Source organism: Topomyia yanbarensis, chromosome 3, assembly GCF_030247195.1.
Source record: "Topomyia yanbarensis strain Yona2022 chromosome 3, ASM3024719v1, whole genome shotgun sequence".
NCBI lineage: Eukaryota > Metazoa > Arthropoda > Insecta > Diptera > Culicidae > Topomyia > Topomyia yanbarensis.
The window spans coordinates 87,578,176-87,601,648 of NC_080672.1; the positions used below are offsets into that span (position 1 = coordinate 87,578,176).

The 23,473-nt window shown below is 37.4% G+C and overlaps 1 protein-coding gene across 2 annotated transcripts in view; it reads left to right on the forward strand.

Annotated features, from left to right (window-relative positions):
* Positions 1 to 11,796: 11,796 nt before the first annotated feature.
* LOC131689135 (mediator of RNA polymerase II transcription subunit 1) overlaps positions 11,797 to 23,473 on the forward strand; it is a 214,342-nt gene continuing 202,665 nt past the window's right edge. For both annotated transcript variants that reach the window (XM_058973996.1, XM_058973997.1), the window contains exon 1: positions 11,797 to 11,980. The gene's annotated coding sequence lies outside the window, so the exon portion shown is untranslated. The remainder of the gene's footprint in view (positions 11,981 to 23,473) is intronic.

Sequence of the window (23,473 nt, forward strand, 5' to 3'; positions counted from 1 at the left end):
GTGACAAATTTGACCTGGATGAACCTGACTTATAGAAAATCGAGCACTTTGATGCGCTGGAATCTGTTTAAACTTTTGTTCAACATCATCTTCAGTTCATATTGAAGCATATTGATAAACTGTAAACCGAAACTTCAGATGCGAAGCACTTGTTTGTCGAATCTCGGAACGCCGAGTACATCTAGCTTACCTGCATGCCTTTTGGTTCAATAAGCGAGTTAGATAACATGCCGACTAGACTGCCCAGAAAAATGATGAATTTTTGAAAACTCAATCGGCCCACCCCTGAGCCGATTCCTAGTCCCACCAGGAGTACTTGCACCAAATTTGAAGCAAATCGGACAAGTCTTACTACCGGACCAACGTGCCTGAAGTTTGTATGGAATTTTTCAACAATTTACATGGAGAAAACTCCCTAGTTCGTATTTTCGCCACTAGGTGGCACTGTATACATCGTATTATCACAGTAAGTGAAAAGAGGAAAGATAATTTAATTCTCTACAACTTTGTCGAAGGCTGCTAGTAAATCCGGCTACCAGCTTCCAAGCGCAGTTTGAGTGAGCCCAGTTTCTCACATCGGAATCACTCTGTCAGCAGTCTAAATATGGGATTCGAAACCTCCCCATAGAAAATCCTCCCGATTTTCGCACCGACTAAATCGTCTGCACAATCAGCTGACTATTCCACCAATTAATCGGTCGATTGACCGACTCTTATGGCGGTTTAACATGAACGTCTACCGACGCGACAACCGATTGAATATGTCCGACGAAATCTGTTCAAATCGGTCTATTACCAATTATATCGATCGATTATTTGATAGTTTAAAACTGGAACCAGATTCACACAGATTAATAATTAATAAATCACCGACGAAACCCAACTTAGTCGGTTAATTAATCTGTCGACCTCGAAGCACCCGATTTTGTCGGTCGACTGGGAAATTTATGAACTGTCAAATTTTCTATGGGGATGTTAAAAATTTTGTGTTCCGCACTCAGAGTGTAGAATCAATCACTTTAAGACTGTTGCGTTAATTATGTTGATTTAGATTTTAGGAATGAGTTCCAAATGACAGTTCCGAGCGAAGTTAGAACGTCTCGGATCCAAAAACAAAAACAAAAAAATATTAATGTGTGATTAGTTTAAACAAGGAACCCCAAGAAAGGCAAGTAAAAAGCCAATAATATCCTCATGCCCACGATGTTTGGGTAATTGAGACCATTCTATAGTGTTTCGGTGGTTGTGAATTTGGGAACGGATCATTTTATAGCCTTTTCAAGGCACTGTTTTGCCCACTAGACTTTGCTTGGGTTCTCAGACAGCAATAGAAAACTCGTTTTGTGCGATCTTTTAATCTACGACACCTTCTTAATTGATTTAAGGGCAGAGCATGCCGCTAGCCTTGTACTGAGCTTCCTCTTTATTCGACGCAAAAAAAATTAAAATATTAAAATCATAGAACAATCAAATTAATATAACTATAATATCATATAAAAATTAGAAAATTGATAAAATAGACTGAAATAGGTAATAAAAAACAAATAATATTGTGTATTAAATTAATTAAATAAACTAAAAATGAAATGGACAAAACATTATTATTAAAATAATAAAATTCGAAAATGAAAAATTAAATAATAATGAATTACGGGGTAAGCAACGGAAAACCCCTCTTAAACACAAGCTCGACCCGTCCTCTTATTATCAATCTTATCCCCCCAAATGCTATCTTTTTTATTAAATTCGTTTATTTGATAAGGCACGTTTGCATTAGCTTAAAAGTGCCTTTTTTTATTTGTTTTACATTTTGAATTTCTTAAAACTAGGGGGTTACCCATTTCAATATTATTTTGTTTATATAATGAAACTAAAAAAAATTACAACTGACTTATACATATACAAGAGGGGATAATGTTATATTCGTAAGATTAGGGGGGCGGGTCATTTTGTGTGTTCTTTGTATAGTAATGCACTTTAGGATTTTTAGAATGGAGATTGTTGGAGCAATTGATTATTAACTTAGCATAACATTTGACAAGCTTATTAACTAAAAATAACTAGAGGGAGTGGTTAAATTTTATTAAGATTAGGGGCTATTTTTAAGTAGTGGTACTGTTGGGCATTTCTTAACGAGATTAAATATTGAAATCTAGAAGAGTCCTACATCTGTGTATCAGAGACAGTGAAGAGAGGGTAGACAAGGCTGACAGGGGAGGGGAAGATATAAGCTGTTAGTTTCCGGTATCGGGAATCAACGGTAATGATTACAGATTCGGACGGATGCATCATGTATTGGTACGCCGGGCGGTCTTCCTCGAGCCTCCTCCAGACGATTTCGTAGTACGGCTCAGATGCGGATCGGCAACACACCGCGTTGCGCAGGTAATGTTGCGCTGTAGATCTCGCGTTTGTTGGGTCATTCGACAGAGATGTTTTGTCTCGTCTTGGAGTCGCATCAAATCATCGTTGGGGTACGGTATGTGAAAGAGGGCACTTCTTAGAATGGTAAGAAAATAGTAGGGGCAGTTAAATCTGGCTATTGATTGTTTTTAAAACGGTGTATATGAGGGACCTTAAATGAGATCGCGGCTTGCCAGTACATCTCGAACCAGGACATTGGGTGATCTTCCTCGGGCCCGAAGGGAATCGACTAGTTGAGATCTGGCAGAACAGCACTCGACGCATGCCCAGAGAGTATATTCGATCTCGTGATAACCGTTGACACAAGCTAAATTCTATGCTTGATGATGTTCTGAGATGTCATTTATTATCAATTTACAAGCTATGGAAAGAAAACGATTAAAATTTGAAAAGTTACTCGGGCACCACTACAGGCACATAACAGGTAATAAAGAAAATAAAAATTTTAAGTCTAATAAATTAACAAAATTTATAAAATTGAAATAATAAAGCTAGTAAAATTGAAAACTCATTATTATTTGCAAACTTATTTAAATTTATATATTAATATTTTATATAATAAATACGATGCGTGCCAAATCATTGAAATTTGAGAAAAACGAGGTGACATGGGAGAAATGTAAGATAAATGAGAGAATAGCAATCAGAGGTAAGATAAGAAGTAATGTAAATAAGAAAGGCGAAGAAATGAAAGTTTGCAAAATAAAATATATCAATATTATGCAACAACCAGCATATCACAGTATATTGCGGATTTCTATGCTTCAAAATGGCATAAAAATCAAAAATAGAGGTATCATCGCCGTTAAATTCTGTCGATATGATGGATCCAATGGATCATTAATACTAATTTAAAACCCAAAATATTCTGAATATATTAGCTAAATGTTAAAGAATATCTATATCCAATCTGTCTTTAATCATCTTAATAAATAATAAATATTAAATAATAAATAATAAATAATAAATAATAAATAATAAATAATAAATAATAAATAATAAATAATAAATAATAAATAATAAATAATAAATAATAAATAATAAATAATAAATAATAAATAATAAATAATAAATAATAAATAATAAATAATAAATAATAAATAATAAATAATAAATAATAAATAATAAATAATAAATAATAAATAATAAATAATAAATAATAAATAATAAATAATAAATAATAAATAACAAAGAAAATAGAGTTTGAATTCAATACTCTGTTAAATCTTATTTAAGGCTTTGATCGTATCCAACGGGGAATTCAGATCAAAATGGCGTGAGTTAAACGAAAGCAATTATGTGAATAAATCTCCCCGGAGCACAGTGTCTTCAAATAGGCAAAAACGTGATCGAAATAGATTTGACCACAAAAATGATTTTCGAGCTATACCGTCTTCAGTAAAGTTTGTGTATAAAATACTAGCTTTGCTACGACTTTCAACGAAATAGAAGGAAAACACAATTTGTCTCGCCATCTGGCGGGCACACAATCGCCAACCAATGGCATACAAACACGCTCACTAACAAATGTCTACTACGTGTAAATTTTTACTGCAATCGGATAAGCCGTTTGGGAGTCCATATATCACATACATACCAACATTGACTTCTATATATAGACTAGCTAATACCCATCGCGCGTTGCTGCGACTTTCAACGAAATATGAGGAAAACACAATTTCTTCAGAAGAACCATCTGTCGGGCAGATAATCCCCAACCAATATAGAAGATAGAAGATATAGATAGATTTCCCGTTTTATAAAATATTAGTTTGGTGATTATTCTCCCAAGTTAAGAAGCAATTTTTTGTTTGATCATTTATGAAAATTGATAAAAGTGTGTTCTGAAAAATTGTAGGAAATATGATAAGAAACAACTTTGCTGAAGAGACTATGTGACCTGCGTTAAGCCAAACCGAACTGAGCGCCACGATTTTTTTTACAACATTTTTAATGTTATAATGCATTTTTAGATAACTTACCATTAACATTGCAAGATAAGGAACACTTATTTACTTCCGTTTACGTTTTTAGAGCATGTATCTCAAAACCGCACTTTGTTTTCTTTGGCTTAACACAGACCATGTGTCTATCTGATGATTTTAATGAACAATTGTGGAGTTTTCTATTTAACACTTCTGAAAACCACTTTTCTCGAAATAACTCTTCTTGTTGAATTTTTAGATTTTTTTTTATTTTCATAACTGATCAAACCAAAATTTGCTTTTCAATTTTAGGGGGATTAATCACCAAACTAATATTGATCACGTTTTTGCCTATTTGGAAACATTGCAGAGGCAGAATTCGAACCTGCAACCCTTGGGACTCCGGCCCAATGCACCAATAAAAATCCGAGCCTTGATATCTAACAAGGAAATTAAATAGATCAAATGTGTTGGGTGGCAGCTGTGGCTGTGTGTGTGTGATCTCGTTTTAGAGACAGGGTACAGCCACTGTCGTAAATGCTATAATCATGTGCTTTTCCTGGGACGTCATCATAGCCCAGAGATAGCATAAGGGTTTGTGCATTGAGCTCAAGTTCCAAGGGTTTCAAGTTCGAATTCTTCATCTGGGGAGATTTTTTCATAAAATTGCTTTCGTTTCACTTACCATTTTGATCTATTTTATTTGTTGAATACCAAAAAAACTGTTTTAATCCACCTAGTGGTGCAATTTTGTCTTTCTCATTTATCCAAACTATGATTTAATAGTTGGTTATGTTCAATACAACATTGTAGAAATGTCTATTTCATTCTTATTACACTTGATGAGCATATATAAGTGCACGACTGTCACGAACCTGATAAGCAACATGTCGATACTGACACACTTGAAACAAACAAAAATATAATATTAATATAGCTTAATCAGCGTGAGTTCAATGTTGTCTTCATGTTAACTTCATGGTGGAGAAGGGACGGGATACAATTAGTAGGAGGGGGAGGATGTGTCGGGAATCATTTCGTCGCTGTTGTGCTATCTTATGACAAACGCCATTTTGGGGCAAACTGAGTTAGATATGCCACATTACTTGTCTGAAAAATCTCTACAAAGTGGCGTTTTCAGAATTTATAAATTCTACTTGGTTACTAAGATATAGCGAGAAACATGATGAGAAATTATGAGTTTTTTGCTTCAAATCACTGTATCTTGGGATTTACTCAAGTTTTATTGAAGTTTTAGATGTTTTGCCTTTCTCAATAGAAAGGTATTGCAATTGCTCTGAAAACCGACTTTTTAACGGAGGCCCGGAGGGCCGAGTGACATATACCATTCGATTCAGTTCGTCGAGTTCGGCAAATGTCTGTGTGTGTGTATGTATGTGTGTGTGTATGTATGTGTGTGTGTATGTGCGTCTGTGTGTGTGTACGCGAACACAATCTCACTCACTTTTCTCAGAGATGGATGAACCGATTTTTACAAACTTAGTCCCAAATGAAAGGTGCAACGTTCCCATAGGCTGCTATTGAATTTCTAATGGATCCGACTTCCGGTTCCGGAATTACAGGGTGATGAGTACGATCACGCAGAAAACGTCGATTTTAAGAAACTCTGCAATGAATGTATAATGGTGAAAAAATTTCCAAAATGTGACCACAACTGCTTCGATTTGTAGTACTAGGTCATTAACAGCCATTCAAAGTCTCTTTGGTCACATTGGCCACCATCATCGGTTCCGGAAACCCCGGCGGAAGTATCCAAATTCAGACTAACAGTCACATCGGTTTCTCGGAGGTGGCTAGACCGAATCAACCAAACTTAGTCTCAAATGAAAGATGTTGCGTCCCCGTAAATGGCTATTAAATTTTATCCCCAACCGACTTCCGGTTCCGGAGTTACGGGTTGTGGCGTGCGATCACATAGCAAATTGTGATTCAAACCGATACCCCGATGGAAGCAAAAAAGGTAAAAATTTCGCTAAAATGTCTCTCAAATAACTTAACTTTGCAGTTCTAGGTCACCGACGGCCAAACAAACTTTCGTTGACTACATTGACCACCATAGACGGTTCCGGAAGTGCCCGGGAAAAGCGGCCATCTTTCATAACTAGCAAACTCATATCAGTTTCTCGGAAATGGTTGGGCCGATTTTCACAAACTTAGTCCCAAATGATAGCTCTATTATCCCCACAGATGTCTATAAAATTTCGCACGGATCGCTTGTATGGTTCCGGAAATATAGACTGAACGGTCCGGTCACACATGAAATTCCCATATAAGCCGGAACTCAAAATTTTTTTCAAAGGGGGGACCCCATGAAATTTCAAAAATCGAATTCGTATTTTTGATGCCAAACATCTTTAAAATGCATGAAACGTCGAGATTTTATGTTATCACGAAATTTTTTTTTTTTTTGAAATCGACTTTTTGGGACTCTGCCGATTTTGCACCTTTTTGCCTTTCTCAATAGAAAGGTATTGCAATTGCTCTGAAAACCGACTTTTTAACGGAGACCCGGAGGGCCGAGTGACATATACCATTCGATTCAGTTCGTCGAGTTCGGCAAATGTCTGTGTGTGTGTATGTATGTGTGTGTGTATGTGCGTCTGTGTGTGTGTACGCGAACACAATCTCACTCACTTTTCTCAGAGATGGATGAACCGATTTTCACAAACTTAGTCCCAAATGAAAGGTGCAACGTTCCCATAGGCTGCTATTGAATTTCTAATGGATCCGACTTCCGGTTCCGGAATTACAGGGTGATGAGTACGAACACGCAGAAAATGTCGATTTTAAGAAATTCTGCAATGAATGTATAAAGGTGAAAATTTTTCCAAAATATGACCACAACTGCTTCGATTTGTAGTATTAGGTCACTAACATCCATTCAAAGTCTATTTGGCCACATTGGCCACCATCATCGGTTCCGGAAGCCCCGGCGGAAGTATCTAAATTCAGAATAACAGTCACATCGGTTTCTCGGAGATGGCTAGACCGATTCGACTAAACTTGGTCTCAAATGAAAGGTATTGCGTCCCCGTAAATGGCTATTTAATTTCATCCCGATCCGACTTCCGGTTCCGGAGTTACAGGCTGTGGCGTGCGATCACATAGCAAATTGTGATTCAAACCGATACTCCGATGAAAGCAAAAAAGGTAAAAATTTCGCTAAAATGTCTCTCAAACAACTTAAATTTGCTATTCTAGGTCACCAACAGCCAAACAAACTTTCGTTGACTACATTAACCACCATAGACGGTTCCGGAAGTGCCCGGGAAAAGCGGCCATCTTTAAAAATTTACGAATACACATCAGTTTCCCGGAAATGGTTTGGCCGATTTTCACAAACTTAGTCCCAAATGATAGCTATAATATCCCCACAGATGTGTATAAAATTTCATACGGATCGCTTATATGGGTCCGGAAATATAGACTAAATCGTCACGTCACATATGAAATTCCCATATAAGCTGGAACTCAAATTTTTTTTTCAAAGGAAGGACCCCATGAAATTTCAGAAATCGAATTCGTATTTTTGATGACAAACATCTTTAAAATGCATGAAACGTCGAGATTTTATGTTATTTCGAAAAATTTTTTTTTCTAAAAATCGACTTTTTGGGACTTTGCCGATTTCGCACCTTTTTTCAGTTCAATATTACCGTGGCTGTTTCTTCTTTTTCAAAATTTTAGATCTCGAATAATGATTTAATTTCCTGTATATAGTTGTCATGTGAAGTACAATAATAAAATGTAATATATGCATTTAAAAGTTTTTAATGAATATAAACAACGCACACATTCTCGTGATTCATGATTGAGAAAGGCACAATTGCACCGCTAGGTGGATTAAAATAGGTTTTTATATGTAAAAATGTCTGAGGAACACAATGGGATAAAAATTTTCAAAAGAAAAAATACACGAGTTGTTAGAAAAACACATTTTAAGTTTTAACTGGAAATATAGCATTTTTGGCAACACTGTAACCAAAAGTTAATATTTTTTCTAGATTCACTGATTCTTTTCCTTAAAAATGCATCTAACCGATTGTTTATAGACCAAATTAAGCTAAAGATATGAATAAAAGTTTGTAATTGATGCTTTTTTTCTATGGAAAATTTTCCATGCACTATTATGACACGCCATACAAATTTTGTCATCAATACACGCCTATGACATGTATGAGTGCGACTTTTGTTTACATTTTTAGTAAAAACTCGCAATGTAGTTTACCGATCTTCGTAATATTTGGAAGATCAATACAGAATTGATAGAAGCATCAATTGTATTCTATAAATAGGTTTTACCATTTATAAGTTACAAGATATTCAATATCAAACTTTAAAAATCGTTTTTCTCGAAATGTGCTAAATGGCTCTTGTCATAAGATAGCACAACAGCGACGATTTAACTTATTTTAGTATACGGGGTGGATGAAGGGCATGCATGTAGGAGGTTGGTCTGAGAGAGTGGGGGTGAGACATGGGGCGGGTTGAGCGGTAAGAGGTGGAGGGGTATATGGAGGGTTTAACACAGAACTTCATATTATACCTCCCATGTGAGACTAGGTTAGTGAAATTTGGTTCAGATCTAAAGCCACTTCGGTGACGAGTGGCTTTAGATCTGGAATTTGCCCGAAACCCCAAGAATTCCGGAATTATCGATAGTGGACAATACATTCCAATAATTTTTGATTCGCCACCAGTAATCTAGGCCTGCGAATCAAAGTAATTTGATGTTCATTCCAATAGATTTTAAACCTATGAGGTATAACGATTGTACCGGTTTATAAGAGAAATTCCTATGAGACCGCAATAACCAACCTACAACTCCGGAGCCAAAAGTCAGAACTGAATGAAATTCAATAGCAGTCAATGTGAGTGTTATATCTTTCATTTGAAATCAAGTTTGTAAATATCGGATAAGGGTTTGCTGGAAAATAGGTGTTAGCTCGGGAACTTGACGAGTTCCCAGGGAACATCAAGATCCGCCAAAGGTGACCAATGTGGTCAAAACTACTTTAATTGGTCATTAGTGATCTAGACCCGCAAATCCAAGTAATGTTGAACGTATTTGAATATGTATTACATCATTCGGACATCATAGGGTTACCAGTTTATATGGGACTTTGCTGTGTGACCACACTCTTCAACTCGTAACTCCGGAACCGGAAGTCCGATCAACTAAAAATTCAATAGCGTCTTATGGGATCGCTATACCGTTAATTTGAAACTGAGTTTGTGCAAATCGGTTCAGCCATCTCTGAGAAAATTAAGTGATATTATTTGACACACACATACATACACACAGACATTTTTCGATCTAGACGAACTGAATCGAATGGTATATGGCACTCTGCCCTCAGGGCCTCGGTTGGAAAATCGATTTTTGGAGTGATTCCATAGCCTTTCTTTATGAGAGAAAGGCAAAAAGTCATAAATCATGTATTGTCACTTACGTCAAAAACAAAAAAACAAGAATAATTTGTTCAATGAAAACCTCCGGACAATAAATATTTCTTTCTCGGCAGCTAACATAAACATCGTAGATAGCAGTTCTAATATTTTTCACAATGTAATCACCTTTCTTCGTTATATAATTTTGCTTACCTTTTTATTACCGTTTTCCCATTGATGTAGAGGCGTGCGCCGCCGTAAAAAATGGTCAGCGTCGACAATTTTGAACCGAAATCAGCGGCACGGCGCGATGACACGCGCCTCTAATTGGGGGTCCATGATATCTCTTGACTATTTTTATGGAAATAAGTATTTCATGATCCCATGCAACACATCTTCTATTATTATTACAATTAACATTCCGCTTATTAATTCCATATTATTTTCTATCTATTGCAGGTCAGTACCGCTATCGGTAAATATCGGATAACTTGTAAGTGTTTCTATCAATCAATGCCGCACGAATGCAGTGGTATAATACCAGCATTGAAAAAAGTGTAACTTGCACCAAAATACGTGATAATCTTTCCAGATATGTGAAGGTATAAATGTAATTGGCATCTGGAATCGGTAATAAACGCTACTAAAAACATTCTCACGAAAGCTGTCCCTGACCTGCAGGGCTTGTTTCAGCCTTCTGTCTTCCCGAGCTACGAAGTGATATCTAAATTTAATGTACTTTCGCACCTGGCATTCCAGCAAAGGAGGAAGCTTCGATGCTAACCAAATTTACGACAGCACTCCCCATTAAATGGCTTTCTAGGGTTGTCATCCATATTTTCTACTATCAGCTTGATTCGTACTAAGCTACTATTGCCACACTTAATGCAGGAGCTCCAAAATACGGACAGTACCCTTAATTGCAATGTTTTCGCAGAACCATCGCACACCTTTCACATGATTACTGTTTAGTCGCTTGGCTTCTTTTTTTTCAACTCTCAACAATTATTATGCCGAGACATTAGAAGGCTACCGCCCCGTTTGACGTGTGTTACGTTTATATCTTTTCGTGTTCCCCACGAACATCGCAGCATGTGGAATTATTTCAAAGTACTTTTTTTCTCTCTTTTTGTTTTGCTTCTGAATAAGCTAATTAGACTGGCAGCCGCGCTCGAAAAGCATACGGCGGCGTTAGTGTCAAACATTCGAGACAAGCAATATTGCTTACAAGTATCTGTTGCGATAATAGTAGTCGTTGCGTAATGCTTTATTGTTGTTTATTTTGAAAGATTGTATATTTAGAATATGTTCAGCAGAAAAATAGTTTCAGTTGGTGTTTGACAATGTCAAATCAACGCTAACTATCCGACCCAACTACTCGAATCGCAACAAATCTGAGAAAGGTACAAACACTTGCACACATCGCTGTTCGTTAGCCAACCTACATGCACCCACGGCGTGTGAGCATTATGTTTATAATTATAGTGGTCCACTCGTCGGCGGCCGGGTATGCTTCGCTGAGCAATGTATGTACATGCAAAGTTTCAGTTCCGAAAGAGTGCGCTGGACGCGGATGGACCCTCTGTTTCGCGAGAGGCTACCCTGCGAAAGCTGGGCGGAGAGTGGATGAGAGTTTGCGCACGCTGCTGACTGGCTTAAAACTGTGTCCAACATCGCAAACAGCCGCCCATGGTGCGTGAAACAGCCGCCGCTTCTACCGATCTATATGTACGATCTCTCTCTCTCGTTCGCGATCGCTCGATCTCTGGGGAGAGATCTTCTCATATGGATTTGCAACCGAGTTCGCAGGCGATCACGTTTGTGTTTGAGAACGAGTGAGAGGGAGAGAGCAAATCGAGGAGCGATTGGTTTGCGTTTTGTTGTTGTTTCCATGAATAAAGATAACAACAACAAACGGCATGAATCGGCCAAGATAGCAATGAGCGAAGGCAGAAAAAGGGGAGAAAAACGGCGAACCACATTTAGGAGAATAATTTTAATTCGTATAGCCATAGCGGGGCACGTTTGCGGCCGCTAGCAGTCATATGCAGCAGTCAGTCTAGTTCAGCACATTCACCGGATCGGGTAGGCAGACCGCCGGTACTGGAGTTTCGGTTTTCGTTCGGTTCAGCTGCGGGCGCGTGTGCGTGTGTGTTGTGTATAGTTCGAAAAAAAGGAAGAGCTCAACGCGTCAGAAGTGCGGAGATTGTGAAAGAAAGGTATAACGCGTAACACGGCGCCTCGTCGCCACTTTCTTCACGACTACTCTGCTGCAGCATTCTGGTACTGGCTGGCTGGCTGGCTCCAGCGCAGCCGCCTGCGATTTAATCCGCGTGCAACGGTGCGTGACGATGCAACTGATTTGCGCATAAGCAGGCAGCAGTAGAAGTGTGCGTGGAAATAAAGCTCCCATAAAGCAACTCTGAAGACGTGAAGAAGAGGAAAGTACTCCTGGCTACCGGTCACGGGTCGCGCGCGACCTCTTGGTGTGAACGAAGTTGGTGGGACCGTTTGCGCCTGAGTAGGCCGGTGGTGAAGGGTGGTGCAGAGTGAACGTTAATTGTTAATTATTATTTGCAATCTACTATTTGCTTCTATAATTTATGAACAAGCCGCTGCTACCACCGTCATCGCTGTGTGACTGCATTGCGTGTTCCTGTGTGACGCTGAATTTAAGTTGAAGCGCGAACCTTTTACCTTTTTCTGTTGTTGTGCATCTTAAAAGCGGTGATTATCTCGCGAGATGTTCCCCGCGCATCTCCTCCGACAAAAACTTTAAGAGGCTTGTAGTGATCGTTCACAAACTAAACTAGTATTATGCACCCGCGATTCAGGAGCCAGGAGTGGAGTGCAGTGTTTCTGTTGCGAATCAACTGAATAATTATAATCGTTTGAAAGTGAATGGTTTCACAAGTGTGTTTGTGTGTGTGTATGTGCGTATAGAAGCAAAGTGCGCGCAGCATGCAAAGTGGTTCGTGGACGAACAAGTTTGGAAGGGAGAGTGTGGTGTTCAAGTACCGCAGTTTGTAACCGAATCCCAATCGCCAAAGAGTTAAATGTCATTCCGTCCCAGAGGCAGCCCAGACCCGTTCGTTGAAAGGCAGACGCGCGGCTACCTGTCCTCATTGCTGCCTCTCCCCGGCATGTGTGTGCAGTTTGACCAGCTCCGTAATAGGCCAAGACGGCGATGATGGTGGAGAATGTTTGAGATGCCTTTATAAGGAAGCTGACACTGACTGCCGGGGGAGCCGCAGGTTCAAGGGGTGCTCTCGGGGCGTGGACGGAATTGTTGCGATTCGTGCGGTGCTTGCACAGCTTTGGCCAACGAGAACGTAGTAGTTGCGTCACTGAACAGAACACCCTGTAGGCGGGTGGACTTGCGCGGGTGAACCGATTAGTTCCAGTGGGAAAACACTAGCTCGGTTAGCGTCTTTTGTGGAACATTTGGAAGCATAGCGAAGGTTTGCCGGAGATGTTTCTGTTGAAGGTCGTCGGTACAGGAATCGAATGCAAGTAATTTGGTTGAATGGGGGATTTCAATTTTTTGCAATATCGTGTGGGGAGGAAGAGTACTTAGTTACTTGGAGGGTCTTGAAGAGGCTTTGAAATTTCATAATTTAACAGCAGTTACGAATCTTTATGCTGCTCCTGAATGATTTATTATTCTGTCTACAATTGGGACTTCGGTTATAATATAGGGTTAATTCTATTTTTAATTCTACATCAGGCAGTTGCGCAGCCAAAACCGGGCTTGTAGCGGGCTGTGTATTTCCGCAAAATCAAACATTTTTTCCTACGTTTAAGTCATCCGAAGTGTTATATTAAACTAAGTTGAAATTGATGGCATATTAATGTAATATTTCAGATGAAAATTTTATTCTATTAGCCTATTTATTCTGATTCTTAACATTCAATTGTCAATGCTAAGTAAAATCATTTAGAATCTTTAGTAATTCATTTATTTGACCTTGTCCCATCAGTATCCGGTAGACTGACAAGGCTACTAGAGAAATGATCGCCGATTATGTCCCATAAGCGCAGCAGTTTTGTATTGCCAATAAAACCACCCTGCATTTCGTCATGATTTAATTGGCAATCAGAGCTTCTGTGCTTGCAGGACATCATCCGTAGACATATAAGCAGAAGCAACGTTCCCTTTTTGAATTTGGCGTCTATCTGTATGACCAAGTCGGTCGGCCAGATACTGATGAAACGAAATCGAAACACAAATCCACTGCTTACTAAAAGTTATAGGTAGAGCTAGATGGCATCCCATCTGTTGTTATTAAACGATGGGCGAGTGCATTGTGGGCACCTCTAAAGCTATTTTTTGTTGTCGTAATCAGTGTTTCCAACCTGTTGGAAAAAAATCTTTCGGGTCTCCCGTGTTTAAAAAAGGAGATAAGCAAAATATTGAAACCTATCGAGGTATAACTAATCTTTGCACTGGGTCGAAATTGTTTGAAATTCTAGCAGGAAATGTTCCGTTCCGTGAAACACAAGCGTGCAATTCTATGTACCGACATGATAATCAATTTGACCCGGCTCACTTAATACTGCATTAAACATATTGAAGAAGGATGCCACAGTGTACAATAATCTTAAAACTGCGTTCGACAGTGTAGAATACTTCCTCCTACTTGCAAATATTAAACGACTGAGAGCATCATCTGATTTTACCGAATGGATCAAATCATATCTCGTCGATCATTCTCTATCTGTAAAGCTGGGGAATAATCAATCATACAGTTTTAGCAATATGTCCGGCGTGCTCCAAGGAAGCAACCTCGGACCTTTGTTATTCTCTCTGTTCTTCAATGATGTTTCTTATATCATTCCACCAGAATGCATACTTACATACGCTGCTGATCTAAACCTGTTTCTTACTGTACGATCCACAGCAGACTGCATTGTACTTAAGCGACATCTAGTAGTTATACTTGACAGTTGAAAACATTGTTCAGTTATCTTCAAAAGGCTCAAAAACGCAGTATTTAAAGGTACGAACAAGTAAAATTATTCGAAGTGCACTTGACCGACTTTAGAGGTGTAATTGTAACGTTACATCATTAAAGTTGAAAATAGCAAACCATCTTAAAGTACTACCCGATGTAGCTCCCGAGTTAAGGAATATCTGTAGAACCATTCGGTCACAATAGCTTCAGCATCATTCTTTTGCAGCATAAATCTGTCGATGTTGATGTCAATGTTTTCAAAATATTTCAATAAAATGGGAAATTCATTGGATTTTTCTTATGATTTCATTTTTGAGATAATTGTAATTTTTGATTAATATTCAGAGTTTCAGAGTGTTATGTTTTGTTAAATTAATGCCACGTTTTGTAAAATTAGTTGTAATAAAAGACCAATCGATTTTGCTAGAAAATAGGTCCAAAAACACAGCCATGCTTAGTATTTGGCGTGGGGGTAAAGTTATCATGGTGGCAAAAAATCGTTTTTTGCGATACAGAGTGAAAGTTTATTCAGATAATATTCATACAATGAGGCAATATTGGAATCACATTCTCCTGATTGTTTATTGCAGAATATGGCAGAATTAAACAAGTGACAGTAAATCCTCTTTCAGCAGAAGCCTCTGTGGCGATTTTTTCATATAATTGCTTCTGTTAAACCAATGATTTAATTTTTACTATCAAATTTTTAACAAGCACAAAAATGCCACAACTGCACTTGTCACACTCTACTGTATTCCTACCGCACTTTTAACCCCAAATTGCACAGTTGTTTAGAAAGAAAATGTAGCAGAAGCTGATCTTTCGAACGACTCACTGCACAAAAAATTCTTCAACTGTTCAAATAGAAGCCATTTCTCAAAGCCAAACAACTCGAAAAAATACCAATTTGCTGCCGTACACGACACCGTAAGCACTTTTCGAATGAAAAATTTATAATTGTTGATGATGGATCGTATTTTGCGTTTTCGCACCATGAGTTAAGTGAAAAGGATGGCTAATAGCTGCCAACAACGAATCAACACCAGACCATGTGAAATATGTCGGCAAATCGTCGAAGTTCTTGCGTCATTACGTAAAACAAATGGCTGATTGGCTCATTAGAAAATACCCATTCGTGTCGAAAAAGGACAATCCCCCAAATGTGTCACAAGTACACCAAATTGAAAATTATTGAACTGTTACCAAACGTATGGTGTACAACAAGGGCTGGAAGGTTCGCATCAATTGAAGATTAAAAGAAATCGATATCACAATCGTCCAAAACCTAAGTCGAGATGTTTTTTCTCGCCTATTTTTCGTCGACCTCTATTCGCACTGAGTGCCAGTCACCGACGCTTTACTTTCCTTGCGAAGGAAGACGTAACCACAGATTTGTCACCTCAGACAATTCAATAACCTCGGCTGGGATTGAAACCAGACCCACTGGGGTGCGTGGCGGTATACTTACCATTCAACGATCGGCGCCATCTAACATCGTAGTTCTTAATCGTTTGAACGAGAAAAATTCTTCGAAGTGCATTTGACAGGCTTTAGAGGCATAAGTGTAACGCTGCATCATTAATGAAAGTTGAAAACAACAGAACACCTCAATGTACTTCCCGGTGTAGCCGCAGATATATGTACAACTATTGGACCAGTCGGTCATCAAAGCTTAAGCATTATTCTTTTCCAGTCTAGTTGATAACCTTCATTCATCAACCGAAAACATGTTAATGCCAATGTGTTCAAAATATTTCATTAAAATAGGAAAATTCGGTTTTGTTCTGAATAAACTGAAGTCTTTCTATGCGATTTTTTATGCGACTTTTTTATGAGAATTTTCAACACACACTTTTGCATTTTTTGAAAGATTTCTTTGCTCAGTCTGCTTGGGATGTGCGCGGGGTCCTTCTGTTTGAAGTTTTCGGCAAATTGTAAAAAATCACCGTTTAAATTTAAATCAAATCAAATTTCTGATTTTGCAGTATATATTTGCGTTTTGTGTTTCCTGTTTAAAAGTCCTAAATAACTTGACAAATTTAATACTGGTACCGTTGTAAGTAATTTATGTAATGTTTTAATATTGGATGTATTCATTATTATTGTCAAATATTTTAGTTTTGCCGTGAAGATTAAGGAATAAAACTTCGAAACGTTGGTGTTAGACGAAATATAGTTATTGTCATATGAAGTCTATGACCAAAACGCCATCTATTCATATTAAAAACAAAGTGGTTGTCCTCCCTACCATCGAATAGACTGTTTTATGTTTTGACCACCTTTGATTCCATGAAATCCAACAATCTTTAAAATCGTGACCGACCATCTTCGATTCCGATGGAACTACTTTATACTTTTCACCTGTATGGAAAACTAAACATTTTCCATAGTCAACGAGATCATTTTAAATCAAGAGTAATGTTTTAAAAGGGCGTATGAGTCTTTGCGTGCAGCAAATACAAAAAAAAGTTCTATAACCGCTCGATTTTATTCAGCAAAACTCATTGAGAAAGAGTTACAGGGGGTGCATACTTCTGCACTAAAACAATACACACCGAAAAAATTGTTGTGACATTTTTCAGATATGTATGTCAAAAATAAATTGGGGAAAAAACTTTTTTAATTTATTATCTTTTGTCAACAAAAACTTAAAGAGAAACGAAACACTGTAAATGTAATTGCATTATAGAGAAACTACCAGTAAAAAGTTTTCCTAACGATAACTTTAAATATTATTAAATTTCATACAAATTGACAGTTAAAACCTTTTTTTTAAATGTGATTCTAAATGTCATTGCAAATAAAAATGCTTTTAATAAAAATCTTCCGAAATAAGATAGTTTTAGAGATGCTTTCATTTTTGTTTCAACAGAAACAATTAATTCATGGAATTATCACTATTTTTAAGTTATTTGCGTTTCTTCATCATGAACTATCAATATTTTTTTAGTGTATTTCGATCATGAAGAAACTATTGATAAGATAGTTTTCCTAACAATAACTATTAACATATTTTTTAAAATTCATATTATTTGCAGTCGAAAATACAATTTTCTTATTGTATATGAATTTAATTGCCACTTCAAATTGAAATGCTCATAACAAAATTTGAAAATGTAGTAGTTTTTGATATACGTTTTGCATTTATACGATAAGAAAAATGTACCCAAGAATCGGTTTTCTCGAATTGAGTTGGTACGTCTGCTAGAGCCGAACGTTGGCTGACAAAATCGAGTCGAAAAGCTGACAAAATCGAGGGTAGACAAAGTTGGGGCCAGACAAATTCGGGTGTAGATGAAACAGTGTCTTCGCTGTATTATGAAGGTTAATGAGATGTCTACTAAACTAGAAGTCACCATTTTGGATTATAGCACGACTTTCGGAAGTGGCATCCGGTATCTATTCATCAATGTTACTCCAAAAATTCTCGTATTGTTATGGTTTTAGAAAAATTTACTAAACCGAAGTCGCCATCTTGGTTTTCAGAATGCCTTCAGACATCGATATTTGTCGTCTACTCGTCAAGTCCGTTCCAAAAATACCCATATTGATGGGGTTTTAGAGAAATCCACTGAACCGGAAGCCGCCATCTTGGTTTTGAAAATGGCGTCAGACATAGATGTATGGCATCTACTCGTAAATCCTATTCCGAAATCATCCATATTGTGGAAGTGCTGGCTTAAGGAAGTTTCAAGATCCAAAGTTCTTTGCATTCAAAATAACTTAGAAGAAAAACAAAAAAATAATTGCACAATTCATGCAAAAAAAAAAACTTGTTCATAAATGGTCTAAGGGATGATCCATAAATGACGTAGCATTTTTTGAGTGATTTTTAACACCCCCCTCCCCCATCGTAGCATTTCGTCACAAATCTCTAAATACCCCCTGGTAATTACGTAGCTTGACGGTAACTCTGCCCCCCCCCCCTTGTCCCCGTAATTTTTTTTAAAAATTCTATTCTATTCACCTTTAAAAAAGCTACGTAGCATGACATGACCCCCTACCCCCCTGTCGTCACACATCATCACAAAATACAAAACTCCCCCCTCCCCCATATAATGCTACGTCATTTATGGATGATCCCTAAGTCTTTTGTCTTCAAAACCGCCAAAGCCAAAACTGCTAAAACCGCGAATATTATTTCTAAAACCGCGCTAATTGCGAAAACCGTGTAATAAGCCGTGTAAAAACCGTGCAACAAAATTCAAACCATTAAAAAGGTAATCTTCAGATTTTAATGAATTTAGAACCACCCAACACACTATTTAAAAGATTAGAAAATACTTGTAAACTGCAAAATTTTATCGTGAGAACGAAATGATATCTTTTATATTGTCCACAGTGAAAGTAATTTAAATATACTACTAAGAATCAATTCACTGTTTAGTTTTAGTAAAAACTTAAAATTCCTGCAAAATTTTCATTCTGGACCACTATTCACTGACAGTAGCAGCCTATAATTTTTCTAATCCAAATGTTTATTCCTTCGAAAAAGGCTATGTCACATTTCGCTCTAGTCGGACTACATTTAGACGAGGCACATGCGGTCCATAGGTTAAAAAGTGTTCTGAGCATGATAAGGGTATTGTTTAATAATCATAAACGATGAAGCAGTCGAACATTTTTCATCATTCCACAAAAAATATCCTCCTGTGGCTCTTTTCAATAGAGTGCACTTATCAGTACTATAACATGAAATTTTTATTCCAATCTGATGGCTACACAGATCGTAGTTGTGCAGTCGCATTTTTATTGCTTCGCAAAGTGGCTCCAAAAAGGAAAAATTGGGGCCTTTTGATTTCGTCAAAACTATTGATTTTGGAAATGTGATATTTTCGAGGAAGTTTCTTGGAATGAAACTCCCCTTCTTTCTATCTCAACGAATTGATGATTAAACCTCCCAATAGTGTTTTACGAAGTTTATATTCTTCTAAAATTCACATTGAAAAATACTCACTCACAGAAAAGTTGCAGAAAAGCTTTTTTCGGAATCACCAATGTTGTCACTATTAAAGTTTTCGAGATATAGTGCGTTTTTGTGAAAGGTTGCTCTAAAAAATAGTGCTAGTGAGTACACGTCTTTTGCAAAGTTGTCTATTTGGGTAGCCTACAAAACTTTCTTGAACATCAGACAGCGTTTAAAACTTCATAAAAGATCTCATGGTCAAAATAAAGATAATAATTTTTAAGGGATCTTACACAAATAACGCCCTATTAACCGTGATAGACACAATATTGATGTTTTTCAAATAAATATTTGTGGTGTCTCTACAACTTCGCTGAAATGAGTATTTTTCTATCTGAATTATTGTAGAAATTTAGTTTCGTAACTCACTATTGGGAACCATCCATAAATGACGTAGCATTTTTGAGTGTTTTTTAATACTCCCCTCCCCATTTCGTCACAAACCTCTAAATACCCCCCCCCCCTTGTCACCGCAAAAAAATTAAAAAAAATAAAACGGTTTTAGTTAGATGAAACGGGTAAGATTGTCATGACATCAGGTCAACCTCTATTCCCCTTTAAAAAGTTACGTAGCATGAAATGACCCCCTACCCCCCCTGTCGTCACACATCACCACAAAATACAAAACTCCCTCCTACGTCATTTATGGATGGTCCCTTAGGGGTATAATCATCGATCCAATGAGTTGGAAAGAAGGAAAGTTTCATTTCATGACATTTCTTCAAAGACATCACATTGATTAAATCAAGAGTTATGACGCCATCAAAAAAGCCTCCTTTTTGCACTTTGGAACCTCTGTGCATCGGCGTCGATATTCACGTAGCTATAATATTTTGCATTTTTATGTTCGACAGCATATTAGAGATTGATATCAGTACAATGCCCCATCCATGATTTAACTTCTGTTCTTGGACATCCTCAATATTGCTATACCTTTGCTGCTTAAAAAAAGTAATACCCGCATTTACCCCATTAAGCATAATGGACGTTAAGCCTAAAAACATTAGGCGTAATGGACGTTAGGCATAATGGATGTTAGGCATAATGGACGTTAGGCATAATGGGCGTTAGGCATAATAACGTTAGGTATAATCGACGTTAGGCATAATGGACGTTAACCTAATGGACGTTAAGCATAATGGACGTTAGGTTTAATATACGTTAGGCATAATGGACGATTGACATAATGGACGGAACTTTTTCGGATGTTTTAGAATTACTCTAAAGGCTGCTCAACTCAAGCGCAAAAATAAAATCTGAAATTATTTGATAAAACCAGACCAATAGAACGCGCGATGTGGGAAGTTCGACCAAACAATATTCTGTTCAATATATCTCGTGATCTCGATCATGTAGAGGATTACTTCCTTCGGCAAACTTGTTCAGAATATCAAAAGCTATAGTAATAGTTTGAAATAAAATTCTGCCGCTAGGTGACGCCAGTGAGCATGTTATTTTTTCAGCTTACTGAATCTAAAGATCTAGATTTTTTAGAAAGTCCGTATTTTTGACGAAGTTGCTAAGCAAATCAAAACCTATGAGGTGGTATAAAGGCTGTTTGAGAAAACTACCGTTAGGCGGCGCTAGCAGGCATGTCAGTTGTTCTACCTAATGTATCCAGAATTTCCAGATTTTTTAGCGAGTCAGTGCATTCGGCAAAGTTGCTCACGAGATCGAAACCATCGAGGTGGTATATCGAATAATATAGGATAATAATAATAGTGAAGTTGAGCATGTCGTTTTTGCGACCTACTGTACCTCAGTTTTCTGACCATCTGGAAAATCGTTGTTCTCTTTTTTCTTCGAAATAAAACCGAAAATAGTGAATGTCACCAAGGGAAATAATAAGTCGATGGTATTCCGAGAAAAAAGTTCATTAAATTGTCAGATGACGTTCCTCTTACTCAACGAAACTAATTTTTTCATTTATGAATTTGGAATATGAACGCAAAGATTTAAGGATATGGAAGTCGTAAAACTCCTGTGTACCATTTCTGTAATACCAATCAACCACTCACGATGGTAATCGGTAAAAAGGGCTACTTATAACATGCCCAGAAATAATGATACAACTTTCCTAAATACAGAAAAATTATTAGAAAATAGTATAGCTCACTTATGACATGAATTGTGGCAAAGACACTGCACTTCTAAATAGTCGCAATCTTGAGATTCAGAGATCATGAATATGCATGCAACTAGCGCTATCTAGTGGCAGAATCCTAAACTATTCAGTGTATCGCTTTGTAGGTTTTTTATCTGTTGTGAAACTATATCGAAGACACCGCGTCCTGCTAACAAATCAGGAATTCGAAATACAGTAGGCCAAAAATGACATGGTCACTAGCGCCGCTTAGTGGCAGAATATCGAACTATTTCGCATACAACCTCGTAGGTTTCGATCACTAGAACAACATTACCGAATACAGATATCTGCTGAAAAATCAAAAACACAGTAGATCGAAAAAAAATATTGCCCACTAGCGCCGCCTGGCGGCTAGAATTCCGTCATGTTCATTCGCCCATCCGAAAGGCCATTATCTACCGCTCAAGTTTGCAGAAGAAAGTAGTGCTCCAAATGATACGGGTCACGAAGTATTCTAAAGGCTATCTGCGTTGTACGAAGTACGACGCGCGAGTGTTCGTGTTAAAAAATTTGGCGCGTGTGCTAGATTAGATTAGTTAGATAGTTCTGCGCATGAAATTTCATACGTTAGGATATAATGGGTTAAGGTATGAATAACGCACATTAACTTAGATTAGTTCTCACATACATGCATGGTGCGATTGTCCAAGAAGAAAATATATGTGTTGAAGAACAGCTCATGAATGAAAAAATGATGCATTTGCTGCTGCTAAATTGGTTATCTCCCATATTATTCAGTTCAATTATTATATTCTTCAGGCCAAAATCGAACTACGGAAACTGTCTGATACAAGGGAGAGTTTTTTCAAGTACTGTGACGAGTTACCGTAACAAAAAGGGTATCAATACAAAGGTAACATCCGTAACGCCCTAATGCTAACGGGTCCACACTGCAAATTTTCATAGGCTCCAAAAATTGCTGTTTTTTTATTATTAGGCTTTATTTTCCAATATTTGGATATATTTGTATTGGTAATACATCCAATAGTCTTGAAAGGTGCGTGTATCAAAACTTTTCTTTCATTAAAGTTATACGAAGGTATGCTATTGTATACTGCAAAGCGTAGTTTTTTTCTAACCTTAACAAACGAGCATAAGGTTGAAATCTCTACGAAAAAAAACTTGCCATTACACGGAAAAAAATCCGTTCATAAATTCGTGAACAAAAGGTCACAATTTCATGAACTGAACGATTTACGAAAATCGTGACCAAGTTCCTGAAATTATGAATAATAAACCTCGTATTCATGAAACTATTTGTGTTTTCTAAATGCCAGTTCACTCCGAATATATACATGGCTTTACATTAGAATGGTTGGTTGGGTTACTGTTGTTGTTCCCTGGACATGTTTAGTTTTTGTTGTGATTCTTGTTCGTGATTGGGGAATACACAGTCGACAGTCAAACGTTTTTCATGATTTCGAGAGCTTATTCGCGATTCTTGTGAATACTCACGACGTTAGCGGGATTAAAGTTCACGTTTTCAAGATCTTAGTCGCGATGTTCGTAATTTTCATTTACGTTATCGTGATATTTTAGTCATGAATTGAGTGCTTCATGTTCACGATTTCAGGATCTTAGTCGCGATTTTTGTAATTTCTGTTCATGTTATCGTGATATTTTAGTGATGAATAGATCAATTCAT